We start from the raw sequence: 14,602 nt of genomic DNA on the forward strand, positions 1-14,602 counted from the left end.
GTTTAGCCTACTAACTGCCGGGAGCCGTCTGCGCCTCAGTATCTGACATGGCCAAACACTGCAATTGTGACAAATTCTGAAGCTCTGACTGAGGAATCGGATACTGCTTTATATCTTAAAGAATTTAAATTCCTCTTTGGATGTCCCCCAGTAGGACGAAGATCTTACACCCCTTCTAATAGATATATCACAATAATTATATTTTATACACTAAAGGTAATTTTAGTCACACTACTAGTCTCTTAGTAAAGGTCAAAGTACACACCCTGTAAATCTTAAGATCCTGCTTAGACAATAGTTTTTAGAATAAATGTTGGGTAGTCATGGTAACCATCCTTTAGGCGATTATGTAGAGGCTCAGGCCTTGGTCACAGTCATTGTAGGTGGAGGGATTTGGGCGTAGCTGGGATAAGTTAGTCTTTAGCATAGAAAAAGTAGAGCTATACCCTGGAGCATAAGAATTGTGAGTAAGTAAAACCCTGATACTAATGAAACAATGGTTAAACTGCCCAGTATAAAAAGGGGCATGCTGTAAAATAAAGTGAGACACTTCTCTTCTTGAAAAAGCGCTCCTGTGTCTCCGCACGGTTTTTCTTTTTCCTGGCTGACTCCGCCCCCACCTGACGGAACCCCTGGACCCGGGGGAGCTGGTCTCCCTCAACTAACCACCTAGGCTATGAGGTATAACTCCTAGGCTTCAAGCCTGTGCAGCATGGGACTGTACAGAGTAGTGTAGATAACTGTCACACAACTGTAAATATGGTACTCTTATGCGACTGGCTGTGCCGTTTTTTACACTGAGTAATGGGTTGCACTACCAAGACCAGCCTCCCAAACAGGTATCCAAGGCCCTGGAGGGAGGAGCCTGCCTTCCAGCCTTGGGCCCCTGGCCCCAAGATTCAGGAGGAGGAAGGAGAGAAGAAAGGAGGAAGCGATGAGTCTCACTCGGAAGTCAGGTAAGAGTCACCAGGTTCCTGGCAGCCACATTATAAGTGCTATGACTTTATGTTGGCTTTGTCATCACTAGGCAATAGGAATTTTTCAGGTCCATGATAATCGTATGGGACCACCATTGTAGATACGGTCCATCGTTGACCGAAACATCTTTATGCGGTGCATGACTGTATAGTGCACATTAGAGGCGTCTCTTCTCTCAAAGGTCAGTTAAGACTTGCCCTTGTACTCATGGATAAGCGTGGAAGACAAAAAGCGGACTGCAATCCCTGTATGGTTTAAGTTGACCTTGAGGTGTATCTGAGTGTATTGTTTCTGAGGACACTCTAGGGCCAGCATCTTGAAACCGTGAGCTGGTTCAGGGTTCTGAGTTCCAGAATAATTGCAGCCAACTGTAGAAGGGCTGGGGGTGTTCCGCCTTCAGCGGCAGGCATGCGAATGGTCACTTAATCTTCGTTTCAGAAATGTACCTCTGAAATCCTCCTGGGGTCCCCCAGAAACCCTTTTTTTCACCTGGCTAAAAAACGAAACCTCCAGATTCCTGCTGGGGGTGGGGCTCAGCTCCCTGAGACACACTGTGAGAGAGGGAGCCAACATCTCCAATAACGTCCACTTTCATCCCTCGAGTCTGCCCATGTTCCCACTTAGAGCTGCTGTCCCTGAGCTTCTTGCAATGCAAATAGTGTTGGTTCTCTGTTTTCGCCACTTCCAACTTTAATTTTGGCCTTTTTGGGCCAAACCAATTATTCTTGTGAGTTAGGAAAGTGTTCCCTTCAGAGGACATGGGTCTCACTTGGTGAGGGTGGAGTGAAGAGCTGGATTTTATATTCCCCGGCCCTCATCCCAGCCTCTGTCATACATGGCCATCAGGGTCACTACAGGCCCATCTGCTATTTACCTCTTCCTTGTGAGTTTTCATTTTTTGAAAATCTTTTTTTGCAAAAGCTTAACTGTGTGTTTTTCTTTTTTCTAGAGGAAGCTAAATGACATACATTTATTTGTTCTTTTTTTTGTAAGTCAGATAAATAGCAGGGGTGCCAAAAAAAATGCATAAAAGTAGACCTTTGGTCAACGTTGCTCAAGCAGTAGTTCACTATAATCAGAAGAGTCTGGATGCTTTGAGCACCTCTTGTAATTGCAGAAGTTAAACATGATTTGTATTCATCTTTTGTTATCCGTATATATTGATTATTGTAATTGTAATACAGTTTTCCTTTCTTAAAATGTGTTTACATTTTTTGGCACCCTCTGTATAATATTCTGGAATCATTATCTCACCAGCTTTATTCAGAGATTTATATTAAATCTCTGTGGTTCAATAGAACTATCTGGTCATAATTCTTAAGACAGATTATGTGGCAACAGAGATCAGAATATTACTGCATAAGCAACCCTGAAAAACATACTATTTGCAAAGCAAATGCAAAACCACATATTTGGCTTGAATCAGATAATATGAAAGCTTTGATGCTGGCTAGAATAAGGTTGATATTTGAAACTAATTAAGAAGCTGTGCAAATTGCACATAAATATATTACTCTGCATATTCTGTATGGCTCAATAATTGCAGAACATCATTCATCTCACTTAGTGACTTCCCGTTCAGGGGTGAAAACAGATTTCTTTATTCTCAGTGATGGAAGCCAGGAGCTTTGCAGTACTCTTAAGCTAAGAGTTCTCACACTGTCACTTTTCTAATGGGTTGGAAATTAGTAAAATCGTGAGGGACTCTGCACTTTCTTTCTCTTTGACACAGAGAAGTGGGCAAGAATGCATAATATGGATTATCTTTATCAGAATCTAAGAATGTGTTTTAGATATTAGATCTATATATGACAAAATTCCTTTTTTTTTTGGCCCGCAACCAATAAGTGACATTACGTAGGCCCATCTCCACAGTGGTCAGCTTCCTACCACCAACTATATAAAGCTGGTGTCTTGCTATAGTAGCCGGTTATACATCACAGTGCTAACTGTTCTCCTCAAGAGAAACATGTCCACCTGTGTTCCATGAACTCTATGGGCCCTGGGCTAAGCACAGAAACATCTCCAGCCAAATTAAATTTTCTAAAGTACAATTTAGATTTGTATCATTTTCTCCTTAAAGCCCTATGCAGTTCCTGTCCCTTGTCCATGAAGGTCTTTATTGTTTAGCTTGCCTTCTAAGGCTCTCAGAATTTGCCTTCGGTATACCGGTATACCTCTATCACTTAAGTCTGTATTTGTATCAAGTTGGATGGCTTGCTATTTCTCTAAAAATGTTGGTCTATTTCCTGCGTCCATAGATTTGTTTCTCCATCTGGAAATTATTCTTTCTTCTTCCCCATCAGTAGCTCTTAAATTTTATTCATTGATTAATTCCCAGCTCAATGGTTACTTCTTCACTCAAACTAGTCTTTTGACTTTGCAAGCTTTACAAAGTAAATTTAATTGTATGTGATACAAATTTATGTAATTTCCCTTACTCAATTTTAGTCACTTTAGACAAATCCCCCTTAAAAAATAAAAATTCTCTCCTGCTTTGAGCCAGGAGCCAGGAGAATAGTAGATACTGAATAATTCTTTCCTGATTGTGTGACATTCTGAGTCTTTCTGGTATTTTTGGGAGCTAGATTTATGATAGCTTCTCTTTGGACAGAGGGAAGACATTTGTTTTACAAGGGAAACATTGCTTTTATAATTTAAAGGTTTAAGTGGGCATCTGCATTGCTTCTTTATGACGAATATGAGATATATTGTTGTCAGTTGGTTGGACTTCCTTTGTGCTGAACCAGTATCAGGCAAATTTTTATAAATATTCCATATATGTTTGAAACAATGTATAATCTTTCTGTTTTCTGGAAACAAGAGTTTATTAAAAACAATATTTTATTGAAAATAAAATGCCAGGTACTGTTCTGGGCCCTGGGAAGTATAGTGTGTCATATAAGTATTCTTGGAATCTTTCTTCTAGTTTAGCGATAGGCAAACAAATAAGTGAGTAAAAATATGATACATGTCACATCATGTTAAATGCTAAAAGCAATTAAAAAGAAGTGTTATGGCAGAGGGTCAGTTAAAGTCTTTTCTGAAGAGACCTTCGAAAGTGAATTTAAATACAATGAGAGAGCAAACTCAGTGATGATGTGGGTTAGTATCATTCCAGAGAGAACAACCAGGACAATGACCCTGAGGGGAAAATGAGTTTGGACGACATGGGTGGAGGTGGTAAATCAAGAGGGCAAGTGGGAGGAGTCAGGGATGAAGGCCCAAGATCAAAGATCGTGTAACATCTTGTAGGCTGTGGCAAAGAATTTGGATTTGACTTTGAATGAGGTAGAAGCCATTGGCCGATTTGAGCAGAGATATGGTATCTTATCATTGTAGCAGCCAGGCCTACGTCACCTGATTTCAGAGGGTGATTTCAATTCTCTACATGAAATATGGTGAGGTCTTGGATTAGGGAGAAGGCGTTGGAGGGGGTCAGAAGGGTTCAGACTCAAGAGGCATTCAGAAGTTATAGATAAGCAGATTCTGACGATTTGAAATGGATCAGAAAGAATGAGAGGACTGAAGCATGACTCAGAGATTTGGGGTCTGAAAAACTTGAGAAATGGTGTTACCATTACCCAGAGAAAACTGGGGAAAGAGCCAATTGCTGATGAGACATCTGCCATCAAATCTTTTTCTCATAATTACTGTTTTTTAATATAGTTTTGTTTTATCTTTGATATACTAAGTTTAACAACTGTGGACATAGATGTAGATCTGTATTTATTTTTCCTGCTCACATTCTCCTATTCTATATGAAAACTTTTGTATTTTTTCAATTCTGGAAAGTCCTTTGTCATTATATCTTTAAATATTGCTTTTGAAGAGAGACATTCTTGCTATTTTCTCTTTCTAAAATTCCTACTGAATATATTGGACACTCATTCTATTCTCCAGGCTCGTAAACATCTTGAGCCTTGACCAGCTTCCTGTGATTTCAACCAAATTGAATTATTCAATTTATAATTATTTTCTTAAATTGGATCTAATTTTTAGAAGTTCAATTTGGTTTTTATAATTCTGCTTTTTTCTTTTCCCCCTTATTTTATCCTTTTATTCACTATGGTTTGTGTTTTCTCTGTTACTCTGTAATTTTTTTAAAATGCTGATTTATCATTTTCTCTCAGATTCTTCTATGCTCTCCAGTTCTTTCAGTTCTTCCATTTTTCTACCTCACCCTCATTATGACCTCTTCCTCCTCCTCCTTCTCCAATTGTGAACTCCTCCTCAGTAGGTATATTTTTTTATGTCTTTGCTCCGTGTTCCGTAGGCCATGGAACTGTGTCCACACAGCATTTTGCCATGACAAAAGGGGCATGGATGGATGCTCACTAGGTCAGAACTGGTTTCCATGCGAATTTCTCAACTTGGGTTTCATGCACCATCTGTATAAGCAAGTCTACTCATGCATATGATATCAGTATGGGGTCTTGATTTATCGTGGATGACTTTATTCCTTCAATTATGGCCTTGAGTAAAAGGACAACTTTCATTGCTTTGTTTGGTCTGGTGGATAGACATTTTCGTGGAAGAGGCGGTAAGGTCTCTGGCACCCAGGATCACATGGGTCTCATTTCACCTTCAGTGGAATTACAGCCCTGGCCTCAGCCTCTATAGCATGTGCCCATTCAATTGAATACATTGAAGGAACGTTGCAAGGCCAAATTCTACCCACCTTTCCCACTTGAGCTCCCAGTATACTCCTGGCACACAGGTATATCTCTATTTTTTCCAGTTCAGATATTCATTTAATTTTATTGTTGATTTGTGTTGTCCAGCATTTCTGGTATTTTTAGCAAGACGAGTTCATTTCCTGCCAATTTAGATTACTATGTTGCCAAAATTCAGAAACAGCTTTGTTGTGACCACATCTCAGACAGAATAATCAGCCTCTTCTTTTCCACACCCTGAAATATTGGGAAATATGTTAATCGCGAGGCCCTTGGGCCAATATCAAATCGTCTTTGTTGGGTAGTCCAGGCCTAGGTATGGTAATGTACCCTTGAGGATGGAGGGAAAACCAGAATTAACATTCCTTGGCGCCAAGTCTGGAGTAGAAGTGAAAGCAAGGGAAGGGGTCCATCTCATCTTGCTGTAAATAGCTTCATCCAACACAGCATCAGGACCAAAGGATTTTCCCAAAGCTCAGGGTGGTTCTGAAACAGAGGAATCATTATTTATAATTCAGGAGAGAGTTGGTTGTTTGTAACCTTCACCTATGTGTCCTTCATAAGATTTCTGAAAATTTAAAAAGGAAGCAAGTGGTCATTCCTTAGTTTGTGTGAATATTAGATAATAAGAAACTTTTTGAAGTTATTTATATTAGTTTCCATTCCCATCCAAAATCCTACTTTAGAAATAGTATTTAGATGGTTAAAAAAAAATACTTTCTTTACTATTCTTTTTATACAATCATATGGGGCCATTTTAGTAAAAATAAAATACTCATTGTTTCTCAGAATTTGTAAATCAGGCTTTCCTGGTTTCTTGAGTTCATGAATTGAGTAGAAGGGAAGGACACTCATATTTCTTAGCTTCTGCTATGAATTGGGCACTTTGCAAACATTATTTCATTTAATCCTCACAGTCATTAAAGCACGTAGTCTCCATTACTCATTTTTGGCAGAAGTAAGGAAATGAGACTCACAGATTAATATCCTTACTAATGTCTAAGAATTATTTAGCAGGTGAGCAGAGTTAAGACTTAAGTCCCATTACTAATGCCTTGGCTTCATGAGTTCTCTAAAAATAAGATAAATCCAAAGCTCATTTCTGAAATCTGACTAGTGATTCCAGGCCATTGCAGGACACAGACGGATGGACATGGAGCCAGACTTGAAACATCTTAACTGTGTCATGCTTCCTATCCCTTAACTTTTGACTTCTTATGAGTGGTAGTATTGTTTGAAAATCCTTTTCATTTATATTAACTGTTTCTGAAAGATCAAATCCATAAAATATTTTTCTTATGTATTCTGATCCTAAAACCCGAATAGAGAAATCATCATTTTTCTTGTACATGCTCCCTCTTTTGTCCACATTTCAAAGCAAGAGTTTTCTAGAGCTAAACATAGGTGAGTATTTTAGCTATGTAAATATTTTAATTGGTTTAATATTTGCCTCAATATCCTGAGATACAATGGTAATAAAATAATGACTGTCAGTATCATAATAACTACCATTTACTTTGCAATATTATGCACATTTTATTAGGCACTGTACACAGATTGTGTCAGCACATCAGTGATACATTGAATAATCTCCCTTTTCAGCCAAAGATCTGAAGTTAGATGATTTTCCAAAGTCACCCAGCTGGTCAGTAGGACTGCAATAATCTCATCTATAGGACTCCAAAGTCTAAGTTATTGCTACTATAGAACATTTTATGAAAGACTCCTGGTGAGCACACTTCTATTTTAATGTGGTTCAGTTTCTGAACTCAAAATGGTTATTCTACTCCTATAGGTTTTTGTGAACCTGAATAAAATATAGATGCAATCCCAATTAATATTTAATATAAATGCAGAGGGAAGAGTAGGTGGTTATTGCCTTGTACCTGTGTGCTGCCAGTGTAATTTAATTCTACTTCACCTTTGTGTTGTGCTGTCTTTGTGGAGGAGAAATTGTTCCTCTGTTACTGGAAGCCATTACTGGAGGATACATGCTGTACTGTCTAAAATAATAGTAAAATCATCCCTTTACAGGGCAATGCTGAATACTTGACAGTGCTTATTGAGTGTTATCCACGTTGATTATGCCTTTGTTTCCCTGAGTTAATATTTGCCACTTGACATCTCATATTTACAAACAATGAGACTGAAAGTTGTACATTCAAGCAAGTATGGTAAAACACAGAGTGTTTTTTACTGATTCCAGCTTGCCCTATTTTTTTTTTTTTTAAGTTGGGGAAATGGGGGAGGGGAACAGTGTTGGGGAATTGGGGAGGGGGACTAGCCAAGTTGTTGTTCTTCAGTCTTAGTTGTGGAGGGTGCCAGTCGCTATCTGGCTGCCCGTCAGCAGCTCGTGTGTGGCCCTCTAAGCTCAAGGTGCCGAGTTCAGTCTTAGTTGCGGGTGGGCATAGCCACCATCCCATGCAGGAGTCGAACTGGCAGCCTTGTTGTTAAGAGCATGTGCTCTATCCACTGAGCCATCTGGGTGGCAGCTCAGCTCAAGGTGCCAAGTTCAGTCTTAGTTGTGGGCAGGCATAGCCCACCATCAAACAGGCAGTCTTCTTGTTAGGAGCAGGTGCTCTCACCAGCTGAGCCATTCTGCCACCTGTCGGCAGCTCAGTGGCAGCTCAGCTCGGGAGCAGCATCACTGGCCCATGTGAGAATCAAACTGGCAGCCCTATTGCTCAGAACTCGTGCTCTTGAGCTAACTCTTAACCAACTGAGCCACTCAGCTGACCCCCCAACTTGTCCTATTCTTATATTTTGTTTTCTTCCTTTCCTTTTACCATTATAAAGGTATTAAACTAATTGGATCAGAAGTTCCTATGCATGACCTCTCTCTAATTCTGTATTTATTTTAGTGTCCAAAGACAATATATTCCTTATAGTTTTGTTTTTTTGTAACACTTTGATCATTGTAAATTTTTTTTTCCCCTTAGCTACTACTAGGACTTTTATTTAGCGGTATAGACAGACAAAGTTTAACTTGGTTTTTTTTTTCTAAATCCAATGGAAATCACACATTTGAATGTCTAAGAAATGTATTATTTTATTTAAAAGAAGTTACGGATACTTGTTTTTCTCTAGTTTAAAGTAATATAGTGACTAATTAAGCCAATAAAAGTGAGACAGTTTGTTTTTATCTATGTGTGACATTAAAATAAAACTTGAAAACATCATGTGTTTCTCTCCTTTCCAGGAATATGGAGATTTTCTTCCTCAGTGATATATTACTTTCCTTTCTTTTACTGATACCTTTAATCTTCTGCACACCCTACCTGACACTTCTTTTTAATCTTACTCTTTTGCACATGATTTTTTGGATTTTGTTGACATTCTAAGTACATAGGTATATGCAAGAGATTCTAGGTGGGCTTCCTGCAATAACTCACAAACTCTAGATATTTAAATAGCATTAGCCTCTTTGAAAAAAACTGGTTGAAATATAGTAAGGTGTCAGAGGAACTCATGTGCTTTTTTAAATCTTCTTGGTGACAGGTCTTCATGTCTCTGAACAGCTTTTATTGAAAACTATTTTATTGAAAAAATATTTTATCTTACTCTGTAGACAGTAAGTACTGAATAAATGTTCAACTTAGTAACTAAAAAAAAAATCTCAGAAATACTTCTCTTGGTTTTGAGGAAAGTGAAACCATATGTCTTGATTTAAATTGCTCTATGACACTATCAATAGAATCTGTCTCTCCAGCAAAAAATTACATCTGTTAAAATTTAAACACTTATGTAACTGACTTATTGTCCATTGGAGAGAAAGAATACAAGGATACATCTCTGTTAATACCAAAAAAAGCTCCTTTATACTACTTATAGAGCACAAGACAAATAGAGTTCCTTTATGTGGTTACTTATTATCTAATTTGTGTCAAATAATACCTAATAAACTGTATTCATTAACCTCTGCTGTGACATTTTATACATTGTGAGTTCTTAGATTTGTTTATTTTAAAATATAAACAGCATTCATTTGACAAAATGATTTTCTTAAAAGAAGATTCATTGTATTCAGGACAATCCTGAGCAAGACTTATTTTGAAGAGTAGGAAATAAAGCATTTTGACCCCACGTTGTCATTGTTAATAGGGCCACTGAGATTTTTACAAGATAACATGCCCTTTCCCATTATTATTTTAAAGTAAGATAGTCTAAGAATTTTGAATGAAGACTCCTCTCTGAGGGCCAAATTAGTAAAATCAACACATACCCGATAGTTAGCAATGAACAGAAGTCATTTAAGAATCAGTCCATCTCAAGAAATAACATTATTAGAACCTTAGTAGGACAATTGAATAAAAACTCAAGTAAGGTATGTAGATTATATTATATCATCCTGACTTTCATAATTGTACTATGATTATGTTTGAGAATTCTCTTGTATTTTTAGGAAACAGTCTGAAGTATTTAGGAATAAAGAGGCATATTGTCAGCAATTTACTCTGAAATAGTTGAGTCTATATAGACGGAAGTGAAGGGAGGCAGAGAGAATGATAACAAATAAGGTAAATTTTTAACCATTTGGGGAATCTGCTTGAAGGGTATATAGGAATTATTTTACTATTCCTCCAACTTTTCTAAGTAAAAAATTAAAGGAAAGAAAAAAAGAATCGGTTCACCTAAGGAGGAAGGCAATGGGTCTTGATTTTAGCTTCTGAGAGGTCTGCTGCCAGAGACAGTGTGCTTTGAAAAGCAGACTTGAATATTGTAGTGATCTAAAATAGAACCCCCCTTCATTATCAATTAATAATTTGCCATTCATTTAGTATAAGTTCTCTTGTGAGTTTAACTAGAGTGAAACAATCTCCAAGAGACTGATAAACTCAAGGTACACAGACAAGTTCCAATTTCTTATAATGCAAAGCTAGGAGTTAAAATTTGGTTACTGCACCTAGGTAACACAGCCTGTGTACGTGACAAACCAGCTGCTGCAAATGATATCTCTACTTCAACGCTCCAATTTTGCAAATGCCAGATGCCAAGTTAATCATATCACCCCAAATAGCGTATGTCCAAACCATATATGAAGAAAAGTAAATACAAATGGAAGAATAATCAGTATATTATTTGGAATTCTAGTTTTACTCATTTTATTGGAATTCTAGTTTTACTCATTTTAAACAGTTCTCAACTGTTTGCTCTAATTCTATTAAGAACCAGAAACAAATTTATTAGTATAAGATCCTATGTTTTGATTGCAGTAACTATTATGTGTAATTATCAGGGGAATCTGGATCCTTAAAAAGTGACTAAAGCTGAAAAAAACCCACAGAACTTGCATTCTTGGAAATGATATAAGTATTATCATCTGTAATAAATCACAGTTCAGATAAGAAAATAATTGAACTTGATAGCAAGATGCAAATAAGATCCTGATTAGTAAATTTGCTCATGCATCAAAATAATAGTACTTAAATTTAAGTGTGGATCAGTTCATCTGAAAAGCTTGTCAAAACAGATATTGCTAGGGCCTCACCCCCAGAACTTCAGAAGATTGGGGTGGGGCCTGAGAATTTGCATTTCTAGTAGGATCCTGGAACCACACTCTGAGAAGGACTGCACTAGAACAGAATGATATTAGTATGGTATTTCCTAACAATACTCATCATGCTATTGAAAGAGGGACTTACTGTGGCATCTCCATAATAATAGAATTTTAAAAATAGAATCCACTTTGAATAGACTCCAAAGTGGAAATTCCTTATGTTTCTCTTTGTAGTGAACAGCATTGCATTTAAAAAAATCTTAACGTAAGTTTATTCTCTAGTTGTAACATATGTTACATATTGTAAATCACATGGCTAACTCGTTGGGGGATGAAATTTTTGGCAAAATGAACAATTTGGAATGAAACCAGAGGTGCACAACAAGTGAAGATTTGTCAGTATGTGAGGAAAGTGGAAAATAGGCAAGTCGTACTAATGCCCATTGTCTGATGTACAGGTCCAACCTAAAGCAGGGTAGTGATGCTGAGGTGCATTCGAGTGAATTGCAACAAATGTCAGCAGGTAGAGCTAGCGTTTCAAACAGTGAAATAGAGAAGAAGAAAATTGGAAATCAGGGGAGATTAAAAACAGTGAGAGAACTAGTGGTAGCAAGGAGAAAGCTGGTTAGAAGAAGGAGATAAGAAGAACATAGCACTGGGTATAGAACTGAATCAATAGTTCCATACACATTGCCAGCCCTTGGGAGAAACACTGAGTCACCAAAATCAGAGAGGAGATGAAATGCTGCTACGTGGGTCCCTTGGGTTGTTTAGTGAAAAGGCAAGCTAATAGTCCCTAAAATATTTTACGATTATAGCACACTAATTGATGACCTTGACATAGAAAGGAAAGTTGAAATAATGTTTGTCATATGCTGTTCACAAGATAGGGAAATATGTAGCATACTACAGATTTTCCTAAACGTTCTATAAAAATAAAACTTATTTTAGAAGTCTAGCATGTTAAGTGCTAAATTGCATGTGTATAATTAGCTGAATATTCACATGTATGCTAGACAAGTGTCTTCTAACCACAAACATAGAATAAGGTAATGTAATTTGCCAAACTTATGGAGCTAGGAGTAATAGTGATAGCAATAATAAAAATAATGATGACATAAGAATAACTAACATATTTGTGCACGACTTGGTACCAGCCATCATTTTAAGTACTTTACATGTTTTGTATTAATCTTCATCATATTTTTTCTCATGATAATTGTAATTAACCTCTGAGGTCGATAATGTTAATATCCCTATTGTATAGATGAGGAATCTGAAGTGCAAAGAGGTTAAATAATTGCCCAACGTTACACAGCTACTAACGTGGCAGGATCGTGATAAAAACTCAACCAGTATGATCTCAAAAACTATGCTGTATTGTCTCCCTCAAGAGTGGACTGAGATTTCAGAGTGTATCCATAGCTTGTCCCCATCTATAAACCACAGAGATCAGAGAACACACATGTCATAGAAAAATGATGGTAGATAAATGTCAGTCAGGGTGACAACTCAGTTTGGCAGGCAGAAAACTGCCTAGAATGCCATGTCGAAAAAGATCATAGCATTTGATGCTGGCACCATTGGGTCACAAGAAAGTTACAAATGAAGAAACCTGGTACCTGCTTTCAGAAACAGTTATAAGTAAATACATGCAGGAGGATTTTTACTTACTCTACTCTTGAAACATGAAATTTGTGAAAGAGCCTTTGTACTTAGTAGAAAGTCTAGGGTTTAGAGATAAAAAGTTAAGAAGTTAACAGAATTAAAAGGAAAAGTCTTTTTTACTTATTTCCCTGGAACCTTGGGACAAAAAGTAATTAATGATGACAAAGTACTTTGAAAATATAACTGCATTGTATAGCGTCAGCCTTGATGCTAACCTTTGGCAGGGTTCACAATCAATGTGTTCTTGGTCATCCTGAGCAATGCCATGCGTCATTAGTGCTGGAAGCCACAGCCAGCCACCCAGGACCATCCCATGTTACTTCCTGGAAGTCTTAGTCCTCAGTCTGTGGAACGGGGCTGACCCTGACTCCACATTATAACACAAGTAATTATTCATCAAAACTTGTCTTGCTCTCTCCTCAGTTGACCCCCCCACCCCACCCAAGGCAGCATGAATGTGGGCTAAAATTAGCAGCCACACATGTAGGCCATGACCATGGTGAGACTGCATTTAAGTGGTTTTCATACCCTCGGTTTCAGAGCACTTTCCTCACACAAATTAAATCTTGAAGTCCCGGGAGCTGAGTACTGTCTTATGCTCGCCTGTGCCTCAGTCCTTTGAAATATAAAGCATGTTCCTTGTGAATAAACTCTGCTTTGCGTTATTGACAATTCTTTCATTCTCTCTGTTTTCATTCATTTATGAACGTTTTCTTGTTTACTTGATTGTTTTTTCCTTTTTCCACAGCTGGAGTAGGAGGGTGGGAGTGTCAGTTCTACAGCTGTCACTACACTTTCTTATCACATCATATGCTCAAAGCAGCCCATTCACTACAGGCAAACGCATGCTAGGCACGATGGAGGATAAATATACAACCCTTCTTCTCTCATCACGCCAGCCTCAGGAAAATCGGGCATTAAATTAACAACTAGGGAAGCATTTGACTCCGCTCCTCGGTTTTACTAACATGATTTTAATATCCCTGTTATCCTCACCCTGCTTGGTTTTCATTATCTTCTCATGTGAAGGTCTAGTGAATGGAATTTTCGTGTAAGGACTCCGCTGTATCATCCAAGTAAAATCCTGTTGAAAACAGTCTTCTACCATCTTTTGCACACACATCTTTGTCTTGTTGATCCAGGGAGCTGACCATCTTGGCTCAAAATCCCCTTACATACTTACTCCAAAGTACCCGGATTCCCTCATGCTAATAGGGCCACGGCCCATTCCAGAGTTCCTAAAATGCTGAGACTAATTAAGCTCAACTGTAACCCTCAGAAAAAAGGATGATGGACAGATTTGGTCTCTGCTCTCAAGGAATTTATAATCTAACCATGCATACTGGCTCTGGTTGTAAATAGTCTCATGTTCTTTCGTTTTTTAGAGGTTTAACACTAAACACTTTATTTATATTAAGTCATTCAGTGTCCATGTTGAGTGTATAAGATAATAATTGTTTTTTTCCCAGCTTTATTGAGATATAATTGACACATAAAATTGTGTAAGTTTAAGGTGTACAGTGTGATGATTTGGTACATGCATATTGACACATGATTACCACAATAAGGTTAGTTAACACATCCTTCACATCACATATTATCCATTTTGTTGTGGTAGTGAGCACACATATTTTATATTATTCTATTGCCAATTTTTTGGTGGGTTGATGAGCAGTAAGACTAAGTTCCAATCAAGATCAATAATGGAACATGATCTGTACCTTGTGGTTCTTGCTTAGGCAACTTTTGTCAATAATATTAATGACTAACTCTTTTGAACACT

The 14,602-nt window shown here is 37.6% G+C and overlaps 1 pseudogene; it reads left to right on the forward strand.

The window, feature by feature from the left end:
• Window positions 1–804: 804 nt before the first annotated feature.
• Window positions 805–14,602, forward strand: part of LOC109386972 (protein preY, mitochondrial-like) — a 97,245-nt pseudogene continuing 83,447 nt past the window's right edge.

This window comes from Hipposideros armiger, unplaced genomic scaffold (assembly GCF_001890085.2).
Source record: "Hipposideros armiger isolate ML-2016 unplaced genomic scaffold, ASM189008v1 scaffold_143, whole genome shotgun sequence".
NCBI classification, from domain to species: Eukaryota; Metazoa; Chordata; class Mammalia; order Chiroptera; family Hipposideridae; genus Hipposideros; species Hipposideros armiger.